Consider the following 13410-nt stretch of genomic DNA (forward strand, 5'->3'; position numbering starts at 1 on the left):
ACAAATGCCTCACCTCCCTGGTAGCAGAAAGGAACCAACACCACACCGGCTCCAGCGAAGCCTTATCTCTCCGACTCTGTGCAATGTCTTTGTTTCCTTGTTTTTCAAGGTACTGTACTTTGGGTCCGTGCGACTCCATGACCAGCCTGCACTCCCTCACGAGTGGCGTCAGACTGTTGATAACTACTCCGTCAAGGATTTGTTATAGCCCCAGTTGGAGCAATTGTGTTTCTAAGCTTTTTACTAAGATTTCATCTTTTAAAATTCGTATCATTGCTTGTGTATGTTGGATGTTTGTCATTTTGGTCTTGTTATACTCAGATAAATATTGGCTATTTTTCTAACGTGGAGTGGAGTACTATTTGTAGTGTTTTCACTGTGTTGTTGTGTGTGTGTACAAATACTTTACATTTTGACTATGAAATGCACCAGACTGCTCATTCCAAACTACCAAGGGGGTGAGCAGGGGTTATCTTAGCTGTGAGACTCCCTTACCCTGACTAGAGTGAGTACCCCTACTAGGACAGGGTGTAGCCTATTGTCAACTAGAGACCCAATTTCTAACAGTAATGGTAATGAAAATAGTAAAATACTATGTTGTCTGATGTTACTTGTCAAGCTCATCCGCTTACCCTTAAGTCCAAGGCTCCTGGTCCCCTAATTTTTTCTCTGAAAACTGGGAAATGTACTTCAGTAGATGAAAAAAGATGGTGGTTTTGTGTAGGAAACAGTATTTTCTTTCCATGTGGAATGAAAATGGACAGAGAAGCTGTAGCTCAGCTTTACTGTTTTTGCAATTGCTAAATTTTACACATATTGTTTTGCGATTACTACCTTTTTAAGGATTGTACCAGAGAGTTACTGGAATGTCTGTACAAATGGACTTAGAGAGACTAGGAGAGTCTTGTGTGTGCTATATGTTTAGAACTAAGACTCAAGTTAACAATTCATTAATATTGATTGGGTGTCATTTGCATTACCCTAATCAGAAGCCAGTTTTTCCACTGGGATCGGTTTAATGTATATTGCAGAGTTGTATATATATGAGGAAATTGTTGAAACTGCAATTTTGTTGTTGTCCAGAACAAAAAGCATGTGGTGTAATGTCCTCTTCAAACACCTTGAGGTATTCCAATGGATCTTCTTCGACGGTAATGATGGAATTTTAAATTGTCTTAATTTCTTTGGATATGGATTGTGAAAAATCTTTCTGAATTTGAGTGTCTGCATTCACTTGCAAAGCTATAATTTTAAGAAAGCAAATGAATAAATGACTAAATGAATGGATGAAATGCTGTTTCTAAAGTGTGAAGAACTGCTTCAACAAAGCATCCTGGTGCTCGGCAGTATGAGTGGTCTAACCACCACTTAGTCCTGCCTATGAAGGAGTGTCTTCAATTCTTCAGGGACAGACTGCCCCAAAGCTTTACCGCCAGATATGAGAAGGCATGCCCTCCAGCCACCTTTACTCTTGGAATGACAAGGACACCCTGTTTAAGGGAGTGAAGATAAGTCACATAAAATGCTTGTAATTGTTACACATTTTCATGAATATTCTTTTATTGGTGATTTCTATTACAAGAGGTGACTGAGTGAAAAAACTAGATACCCTTCCTTATGCTTACCTATCTTGAGAAATTGCAGGGTCACAACCGTGGACGGCTATAAGGCATGCAATTTATAATGTCAAAAACACCAATGTACAGCAATTGCTTACCATGAAAGAGTTGCATGGAGTACATGTTTTCCCAATGTTGCATGGAATTTCTAAAATTCTTTAATTAAACTGAGGTGGTGTTTATTGTCTGTATCGGTGGTCTTGTCAAGCTTCACTCGGGCAATTAGGAGTTCACAATCCTAACACTCCTCTTGTGTTTTCATGGGAGCTCTACCATCAAGAAATCAATCTTTCTTAATAATAACATCAGATTGCAGTTCTCTTTCACTCTTTAAATAAAACCTAGTTCATACATCTGCACATGTCAATTCTTGAAGGATCAAAGCTATTGCAGCCTTGGAAAATCAATCACAGACAGACAGAAGTTACTAAATTATGTAAAGGCTTAATTAAAGTGGAAGGATATAAACAATGTAATTTATTCATCCTGAAAGATACATGGCTTATTTAATAATATAAACTTGGCTGTGCCTGGTCAAACAACTATTGCTTTACATAAAGTGAGCACAGGACGTATGCATGCGCTACATGGGCTCTGCCACAATTTTAGGCTAATTGGACTTTCAAATAGTTGACGAGCTGGATCAGCGCCATGTTGCCAGTGTAGAAAATGATAAACGATTATCGTCTCTAGCGTTCTAATGGAATATGCTACTTTTAGTTGGAGAGTATAACAGAATTATTGATGCCTCTAAAGTAACTACAGATCAGGACACAATTGAAACTGTTTTATTGATTTATTATGTTTTGATGCTGGACTTTATAGGTATTTTGTTGCATGGTTAAGTTGTGTTTTATGTGTTGTTGATTTAGTTCATTGTAGCAAAATGGATCCCACCTATTTAGTCCGCCTGGATTTTTTGCTTTTGATCACACATTCTTTGGTAATACCCTGGTAACTGGACTGATTGTGCTTACTGACATTGTCTAACTTTTGAGATTAGGCTGCTGCTGGTGCAGCTAGGGCAAAGGGCACTGGGATAATTGCACTTGGCCGTGTGCACATGTGCATGCACACGTGTGAGGACTGTTCAGTCAGATAGTGGCGTACAATTAGCCTGGTGCAGAAGAGACTCTGTCAGAGTAGATGCTGACCTGGGTTAGGCCTTATAATAGTAGTAAGCATTCATTATACAGGTCAACAGGATTTACTGGAAAATCTATAGAGCTTTACTGCATTGAAAACATAGATGAAATCTGCCTTAATGTGCAGTTTTACTCTATTTAGGCCTATACAGTCCAATGAGAAGTCAAACTGGTGTGAAACATGCATACCAAATTTGAATATGCAGGTCCTAATAACATATGTGTGCATCTCATGAGTTGTCAAGAATTGTCACATTTCTGTGGCTCAGCTAAGATTTAGATTCCAAGTCTTTTGCCCCCACCAACCCCAACCTGGGGCCTATGCCAAGTTAATTTCTTTCCCTGCAAGCATAGAGAAAAAAGGGCTTTTCCCACAAAGGAAGCAATTGTCAGGGATTCCCTCAGTTCCTAGGAGGAAAGGGGGGGGGGGGGAGGAAATCCTGCATGTGAAAATTATCTTGTCACACTACACCAGGGCTGAGGCAGTGCAGGCCCATTACACAAGAGGGAGGAACAATGCATTTGGCTCTTTCTTATTGGGAGCAACACTGGTGGGAGCTCAACAGAGATGCTGGCTCCTGTTGAGTGTGGGGAGCCATCAGGATTGCGGAACCTTTAGGCTCCCCCTGCAGCCCCCAATGTAACAGCATCAAGTTGCTCTGGTTGGGACTGGGGCACCCCAACCTGAGAACAATATAAAATAGAAAGGAGAACACCACTGCATGACAATTACTACAATAAAAATGACAATTCTGCTCATAAAAAAATCATAGCTTTTCAGCAGGAGAGTACCATAATGCCGCTCAAGGGGCTTATTTGCATGTTTTCTTTCTTTCGTGATGATCCAAGGAGGATCATGAGCACCACTAATGTGAACAATGGGCTGCGGGGCAGCAGAACTTGTAGCAACTGCTGCCCCACTGATGACGATATAAGAGCACCCTATGTTTCTGGGGATTCAGAATGCTTAACACCTAAGGAAGGCACACATTCTTTCAAAGCACTTCACAAAAGGGAAGCTTTGCTCTTCAGTTTTAGAGTGCATGGACTCCTTGTAGTAGGTTCTGAAGCTGAATTTCATATGACCTGGTGATAGTAAATTATGAACTCTAACATATGTTTAATATTGTTTTGAAAACAAAGGTTTATGGACAAATTGATTGTTAAACATTGCAATGATTATTGATAATAAATGCCATTAATCATGATTATCAAATCCACTAGTTAACCTGGTGACTTTTAACATGTGGTTACTGTTCTTTTAATTGGTGACCCCTGGACAAAATATATTGTCCTCTTTACTTTAAAATGACACCCCGCTTAATTAGATGTTGTATCTAGTATAGGTGTGGGGGTGTTGGGATTAGTGGGTTCATAACCCAATAAGGGTCAAATGTGATTCAAGAATTTCATCAAAGTTATTGTCATTTACCTCATCTAAATTTTTGTAAATGAATGCCTAGTATTTAGTAGTAAATGTACTTTTAAATAAAAAAAACATTAACTAAATAATGATTGAGTGTTGTTTTTGTGTGGCAGTGAATGGAGATTACTAGCCGAGACCAACTTCCCTGGGTAGGCCTTGGACTACTTCTGCACCCTGAGAGAGCCAGGTGCTACAATGCAGTACTTGGTTCACTGTGAGGAGAAAATTGTGCACCTAATAGTTGCTTGGGACTGAATTTCCGCACAACTAATGACCCAATGTCTTACATCCATACTTTTTGCTTTAAGGTTGTTATGTTTAATAGTGGTTTTTATGTTATTGTTTTGTTGAAATACATAGGGCTAGATTTTACACCCCTTCGCGCCCCTCAACACCACCATGTGTGCGCCGTATTTAAGATACTAGGGGCCATATTTATACTTTTGCGTCAAAAAAATTAGCGCCGGCTAACGCCATTCTGAAGCACCATGCGGGCGCCGTATTTAATCAATGACGTTAGCCGGCGTTAGCCGCCGGCGCTGCCTGGTGTGCGTGAAAAAAAACGACGTACACCAGGCAGCGCCGGCGTAGGGGGATATGGGGCTTGGGCGTCAAGAAATGGGGCAAGTCAGGTTGAGGCAATTTTTTCGCCTCAACCCGATTTGCGCCATTTTTTTTCACTCCCAACCCCCATAGAAATGACTCCTGTCTTAGCAAAGACAGGAGTCATGCCCCCTTGCCCAATGGCCATGCCCAGGGGACTTCTGTCCCCTGGGCATGGTCATTGGGCATAGTGGCATGTAGGGCCCCCCTATGCCACAAAAAAAAAAAAAAAACACTTACCTGAACTTACCTTAATGTCCCTGGGATGGGTCCCTCCAGCCTTGGGTGTCCTCCTGGGGTGGGCAAGGGTGACAGGGGGGGTCTCTGGGGGCATGGGAGGGCACCTCTGGGCTCCTTCAGAGCCCACAGGTCCCTTAACGCCTGCCTTTTGCAGGCGCTAAAAAACGGCGCAAAAGCGGCCGTACGTCATTTTTTTTTACCTGCCCACTCCCGGGCGTGAATTTTGCCCGGGAGTATAAATCCGACGCACATGCCTCGGAGTCGATTTTTTAGACGTGAACGCCTACCTTGCATCTCATTAACGCAAAGTAGGTGTCCACGCTAAAAAATGACGCAAACTCCATGGACTTTGGCGCTAGACGTGTCTAACGCCAAAGTATAAATATGGAGTTAGTTTTGCGTCGAAATTGCGTAAAAAAAAACGACGCAATTCCGGCGCAAACGGAGTATAAATATGCCCCTAGAATGTTTAACTCTAGTTCAAAGCTTTGCAGGATTAGCGTCAAAATTGTTGACGCTACTCTTGCAAAGCCCAATGCAATGCGATGCATGCATTGCCCCACTTTGCAAATTTGGTGCAGTTATTTTGGCTTCCTTGGGCCACATTAGCGTAAAGATAAATATCGCTAATGTGGCGCAAGGAGGGGCTAGGGACTCTTAAATCTGCTCCATAGTCTCATAGTCTTTGCTCAACACCTTTCTATCAATAGCTGCATGTAAGCAGCTTCTGCTTGAGAATCCACTGCCTCACACACGTCATATAGGAGAAAGACAGGCTCATGTTTATATTAACTAGATGTTCCCTCGCAAATAAAATGGTCGGAAACCATTACCCTTACCGGTCCCAAAAGAGACCACTTGAGAGAAAGCAAATGAATCAACCTCTATCCTGTAGCTACGGCGAGAAGGGAAATGGTGTAGAAGGGAAATGGTGTAGACGATTGTTCGTACCCATCTTGAGCATTAATTAAGTGAAGGTATAGTTGTATTTTGCCCTTTTTAATCTGAATATGTCGTGTGTCAGTTCAAGAGCCACATAAAAGAAAGGATCTGTTTGAGAGCCCAAACGATTACACATAGCTCTCTGAACCAATGATGTTATTTACCACCCGCTGAACCACCCAAGAACTGAACGTTTGAACTAGGACAACATGCACGCATACTGACTATTCAACGTGTGAATATGCAGCATATTTTTACATGTTCAAGTTGATATTTCAGTTCACACGTGCAAAATAGATTTGTTTCCCAATCTACGTAGATGCAGATTTAAAATAAACTTGTGGATCTTCCCCGGAATGTGTGAAATAAAGGGCGTCGGGAAATGATTAAACAATGTTAGCCTTTTATCATCATCTCTTTTAAATTATGAACAGATGTGTGTTTTTGGTGCTGAGCTGCTGGTCTATTTTGTAGTCAAGGCTTACTCCTAATTAAAAATATATAAACTATTAAGATAAGTGTGTATTGTGGTGAATAAAAGCTTTCCTGTTCGCGTACGCAGTAACAAATACAACGAGTTCACTGCGTGCAGTGAATGTGGAATAAACATAAAATTAAACAACTATTTATGAGGAGTTATTTTGTACTAAAATGACATATAAATACACATTATTATAGTTATTATTCTGTTGTAGCACTCGCATCGTGTATTCATTCACCTGAGAGAGAATGAAAGGCACTTCACACAGCAAAGGGCCTGGGGATGTTTCAATCAGTACTTTCAATAAATATACGTCTTACGTTTGAATTTCCTTTTGTGACTGGTGGTAGGGGAAAAGAAAAGAAGCAATGCGAACTCTAGCAAAGGCATGAAACAGAGAATGAGAATCGGAGTCAAAAACTACCTGCCAACAATTCAGTGACAGTGCACTGTCAGCGTCAATGACAAAAACGTCCCAATCAAAAAAAATATCAGGTGTTCGCACAAATAGATAATTGCCTAAAAGTTATGCTCGGTTTCTTTTCCATTTTTATTCGGAGGGGTTTTATATCATATGCAAGTCTGTATTCATATGCTCTCTGCATTATATCCTGAGTGGAGGTATTTTTGTGCCTCCAGAGATTTGCTTATGTGGCAAATAGTCCTGAAAAGCACGCTTCTAACAGCGTTACCGGCACCTTTAATAAGATTGGTACTTGATTTAATTTGTTACAGAACATGATTTCTGGAAAAATGTCATTGTACCTAATCCATCATAGAGCTAACTTTCCCAATTTCGTAAATCGGTGTTGTGTTGAAGCCTTAAAATGTTTTTCTGAGATTAGAAAGATAATTGAAAACGCAATTCGAATGCACTGAACATAGTATATTTGATTAGTAAAAAAGTCATCATTACATGAGTAGAGAAATTAAAAAAAAAATCGTTATGCATTGATAAACAAGTATAGACATTAGTTGTCTTTATAGAATTGCACATGTTCACTAAGGCATCCAGATGTTTTAAAACCGATTGGTATTTAAAAAACACAGCAAATAACATTGAATGCTAAGGCTATTGAGTAAACCAATAAGCAATCTTCTAGGAAATGCAGAGATGAAACATCTACCTTTCTAATAAATGTCAGTTGCACCTGGAAAAATCGAAGGCCAGTTTAAACAAACAGTGCCAATGCCAAAAGGTCTGGCGTTACAAGAATGTTTTATGGAAATTCGAAGCATTACCAGTAAATAATATGAGAATGAAAATGTATTTCCGTGAAAGCAAAGAACAGTATTGGTGTAATGTAAAAGGCCAGATTATAATCGCACTGTCAAACTAGACCTAGAAATCCGTGTAGGTTAATGACTGCCCTCCTTCCATATGTACTGCTAACAGAGAAAAACAGCATAAATTATCTTTTATCTAACAACCTTTAATAGCCTTAGAACGTCATGTGTGCCCCTGAATATCCAAGCATGGGCAACTGCAGTGCTTAATTTGTACATGAAAAGGTGCGGTACCCAAATATCTCCTTTGAAACTCGCAGCTGCTTCAATTAAATGTGCGAGCACAGAATATAGAGCCAGGGTAATTCTAAAGTCTTGGGCCTCTTTAGTCCATTTACAGCTACTCTCTGCCCCTTCATCTCACTCTTGCAGCTTTGAGCTTTCTTTGTTTGTGACGCTTTTTCGTTTTTCTTTTTATCTGCATTTCCCATAAGTGTCTTTTGCTCACAGTAAATGCCTGAGGCAGAAAACTAGGTGCCAGCCCTCAAAGCTAAGTGCTGGGCCTCAAAACTAAGTGCCGGTGCCCCACACCTCGAACCACTGGCTCAAATTAAGCACTGGGAAGCTTGAAAAATAAACAAAATGATCACACGTTTGTGTGGAGGGCAAGCACATGTTTGTGGAGCACACAACTTCTGCCCAATCAAAATATGAACTCCTGGCTCCCAACATGTGGGCTGAGCCAAAGCGCCCTCTCCAAGTGCTTCTCACATAATTGTCTGGCGACAGCTGAGCAGTCAAGCCAGACCATGCAAAGTGGTTAAGCCCAAGTTATGCCTACATGCGTCTTAAAGTTATACCTCATAGTGCACTAAAAAAAAACTAGGAAGGTCATAGAGATGTGAATCTCTTAAGATTTAAAGTTGTACAAATGGCATTCACAAGTAAGCGGCACTTACTCAAAATAAAGTGTAAGAAACGTGACATAATTTATGCCACGTGTAACATATGTCAGCTAACTAAAATATATTAATGAAAATTTATCACAACACAAAGCGAACATGTTTCACTCACAATAAATGTGTTTTCCACTACACCTTCTCTTCCTTCATCCACCTCATTGCAGTTGGGGTGATTGAAATTCTTTCTCAAATGGTCATCCACCGTTTTTTGCACTGAGGACACACACGATCAATGAGAAATGAATTAATATTTTGAGAATTGTAATTATTTCAAGAGAGTAGGAGAGTTACCTAAAATGTGACGTTTCCAAATAGTTGGTTTTTACATTTGAAAAGCTTCATCATGACACTCCACTGCCATCATTATGACACATAAGAACATGACAAAGCAGTTCAACAACATGTTGCCTCATATCTCAAGTAGAATATGCATATATTGAGCGATAAATCTGAAAACTCGTGTTCGGTAGGCATGCATGAGTTTGAGATGCACACGTGTTTCTGACACCAGTATCACATATTTAATGGTATGACATACGCATATTTGTGCTTTTTAAGCATGCAACGCATTTTCTGAGTTTTCTGAGAATGTACGTGTCAGCAGTGATGTTTTGGAGAAGATATTTACACAAATCTGTCATAAAATAATACGTGTTGCTGCATATGTATACTTCAATTTGATCATCATGCGTTTTTGGATAGTTGATATGTCATATGTACTGAGGTTGAGATTTATCCCATATGCTGATGGTGACTGTAAACGTTTTGATGGACAGGCCGCAAGTCAGGTGTGATATTTTTTTTGTTGCTAAATTGATTGTTTTACCCGAGGTGTTTTATAATTGTTTGTTATGCTGTATGGTTATACAAATGGCTTAAACTTTGCAAATATGCGTAAAACACACATTTGTTTCATAATATAATTTTGAGACCATTTCAAGCAATTACACTTTATTAATTACAAATTAGAAAACAGAAACAGGACTAAGTTAAGAGGTTTTTCACACTTGCAAGATTCGTATGTTTGGATTTGTAATGCTTTGTAAATCGGTCCCATAGAGTTAAATATACAGGGGATAAATTGACAAAAGCATTTATATTGATACCTAAGTAAATTGGGCCCTTTTTCTTTATAACTGTGCATCTCTGCTAATTTGCAAAATAAAGTACAAGGTCAATTCACAAAAGCAATCATGAGTACATGAAAAAGTTTCATTTTTAAATCCCTTTGAGTATTAGCCACTGTGAGAAAGTGATCCTTTTGCCTTGATCACTCCCATTTTTTGACTGATTCTGGTCGTTACTGACTCTGACTGTGCCCTGCTAACCAGGCCCAAGGCCAGTGCTCTGTTTAAAAGGAAAATTAGGCATAATTATAATTGGCTATGGCAATCTACCTGGAAGTTCCCAGTATATAATAGGGCATTGAGTATTAGAGGCCCAGGGGATTCAATGCACTTTAGTGTGTACTGCTTTGATGCCTGCTGTCATTTTAAAGGCAGTCCTGCTTTGCAGGCTGCTTTTATAAGTAAAATATATGCAAATTTGACTTTGGAATTAAAGGTACTTCCAAAGTCTCAAACTACCTTATTTTGATCTGCAAGTCACTTCTAAGGTCTCCCCCAGGTGTCACAGGGATGGGTGCCTTCTAAGTAGAAGCAGATACATTATAAAAAATGCTGTATATGCCTTTGTGAGGGAAGAACTTCCAATTTTGTGTTTCCCATTGTAGTTCCTTAGCTCAGAAGTGAACACAAGAACACTTTATTAAAGTATAACTATCACTAGGAAAGAACTACAATTTTCTCTGTTGGACTTAAAATAAATAAACTCAACAATTTTCCACTGTTGGATTTATTATAACTATAACTGAAAAGAAGTTATAGAATTTCTTTTCTATTACCCAAAATGCAGCCATCCAGCAGCTCTTCTTTGATTAGCCAACCTCTGTCAGGCTGAGCCAAGCTGCCTTAATGAGGTGTAAAGTGGCCTGCAATAAGACAAAGGGACATCTTGTGGGTGGGAATCTGCAGGCTGCAGAGCAAAAGCCAGTAAAGGCGGCTGGGTAGCCAAACTGGTCTTCAAAGAGGAAATGACATTTAGGACAGGAAACAGGGTCACCCCACATCCTGCCACCCCAGCAGTAATTAGATTGGCAGAGGAGCTGGACTCCATCTTGGATTTGGAAAACAAAGTGCTTCTTTTGCTGCACTGTGCAGGATGTGGTCACCCCAGAGGGTGGTACCCTGCACCCCATTGGCCAGGTGGTGCCCCCCGGCTTGCTATCCCAGGAACACTGAATAAATATAGGAGAGTTGCCCAGGAACTCAGATCACTGCCTGAAACTACAAGGAGAAGGACTATCCTGCTGGAACCCTGGTCTGCACCCCAAAGGACTTCACTCTGCATGACTGTGCCTGCTGCACATTGAGGAACTACTGTGCTAAGGTTTTTGTTTTGCTTCAAGAAGTGAAGGATTAGAATCCCTGACAGCAGCAGGTTAACAGAGCCTCAACTGCACCATCACAATCAAGGTGACCCCAGCAGGACAGCCTCCAGTGGCCTTTGATGGAATTGGCCAGGCGCAATGGGAAATGTAGTCCCAACGTGCCAAGGACCATCTCAGAGTTTCTGGATCCTTAAATTGGTGTTTCGGACACTCGCAGATCCCTGCCTGAAAACAAGAAGGAAAAGATGGACTGCCCTGCTCAACCCCCAGTCTGCAGCAAGAAGGTCTGCACTCACAAGGACTGCCCCTGCTGCACACTCTGGGCTTCACAAACGAGGAATTTGCCTGGCTTCTAAAGGATTTAGAATTGAACTCCCTATAAGCGACAGGTATAAAGGAGATACCAAGAGTTACCTGCATCACCGCCTGCCAGAAGAGCCAAGAGGGCTTTTAAGGATTTATCCAGATGCATTGTGGGAATTGTAGTCCCAGCATCACAAGGAGCAACTCAAAGATTCTGGAACCTTGGATTGCTGTTGTGGACCACTTTCCTGCATCAAGAAACACTACTTAAAGTATATTACACTGTGTGCGGTTGGAACTCTTGACCTTGTCCCAGTCCAGCATGACCGCTTTCATCCGCATGAGCGCTGTTTGCTTCTAAGTGCTAGTTGTAATTTTAATCTTTAAAAAATCATATCCCTGGGTCTCTACAATGGATTTTTGGTGCTTTGGTGTTATGTTAATCATAACAATATTTCCTATTTTTATGAATTGGTGTTGGATTTTTATTGTGTGTTGTGTCTTACCTATTTAATGTATTTGTGTCCTAAATGATTTATGCTTTATACATAACCATGTCTGCTCGTTGCCAGCTACCAAGGGTTGAGCAAGGGATTAATTTACTGAGACCTTGTCTGAACTTTATATTTTGATTGTGGCTTTATTACTAGTAGTGGGTACCTACCAACTCCTACTAATAAGCCATCTTCTAACATTTGGTGTTCAGGAGTGAGGATACATACTTAAATTTAAAGTACCCTATACAGTAATTAAGATAGGATCTATAAACATCTAAGCAGACCAAAAATTGATTTTCAAAATTTTAAAATTTGCCCCATACTGTTTATAATCCGTTTGTATTTGTTTCTAAATTGTTCTATCTCTCTTTTTTGAATTTTATTTTGTTGTGACCCAAAACTAGGGATACCATGGAGCTTGATCCGGCTAACCTGTACAAGCTCAGTGTTTGAGCTAAAGGTACAGTGCAGGTCTAGTGAGCTGCCTCATGCTAATAGGATAAGGAAGGCAGAACTACATTAGGTCACTTATGGCCTGGGTGCAGACAGCTCCAGAGAGTGAAGGGGAGGGGGAGAATGACCCTTTCAATGACATCCACCAGGAGGAGTAAGATGGCAACATGTCCATTACTTCTAGTACTAGGTTCATATTTCCAGCAAGGAGAGAGGGGGAGGCTCCCCTTTAAAGAGAGAAAGCTTCAGGCTCAGTTAGAAGCCCTAGCATGAGAGAAGGAGAAGCTAGAACTAGAGGAGAAGAAGTGGGCAAGGGAGGAAGGGAAGACAAATGGTAGCAGCAATGAAGATGAAGATGCTGAGCTATCCAGGGGTGGATAGGTTTGATCCCAGGCTTCCCAAGGGACTAGCTCCCTTGTACGTAGAGGGGGCTAACATTGACAAATGGTTGACTGCATTTGAAAGGGTCTTTAAGATGCAAACGTCTAATCTAAGTGTTGAGGTTCACTCCTGTGGGAGTTGATCCCAATAGCTGTGAGTGATAGGCAGAATCCTACCCACACATCAGGAAATATGGTCTTACCCCAGAAGAGTACCAGGTAAAGTTCAGGTACACTTAGAAGGTAGCACACACAGTTCTGAGTTCACTTTATTGATGTTTCAGGGAAGGTACTAGCGGGCTGGATTAAAAGTAATAAAGTGAGTACTTATGAGGGGCTGTATATTTTAATTGTTAAAGAACACATCCTGACTCATTGTGTACAAGAGAAGTTACACCAGTCTCTAGTGGACTCAAAGTTGTCTGGTCCCAGGTAACTGGGTGAGACAGCTGATGAGTGGGTAATTACCTGGGTCTCCAATCAACACAAGCAGTAGAGGGGGGCATCAAAAGAAAGGAGGAAATCCCAAGGGAAAGATGATAAAAACAATCAAAAGGGTCCTCAAAAGATCCACAAAACCCTGCACGGGGGAGAGGACCCCAAGCCAATACACTTTAAAAGGGAGAGGGTATTAACAGAATGACTGTGACCCTGCAAGGGTTGGGAAGTTCCTTGAGATCATA

The sequence above is a fragment of the Pleurodeles waltl genome, chromosome 3_1, assembly GCF_031143425.1.
Source record: "Pleurodeles waltl isolate 20211129_DDA chromosome 3_1, aPleWal1.hap1.20221129, whole genome shotgun sequence".
Classification (NCBI taxonomy): domain Eukaryota; kingdom Metazoa; phylum Chordata; class Amphibia; order Caudata; family Salamandridae; genus Pleurodeles; species Pleurodeles waltl.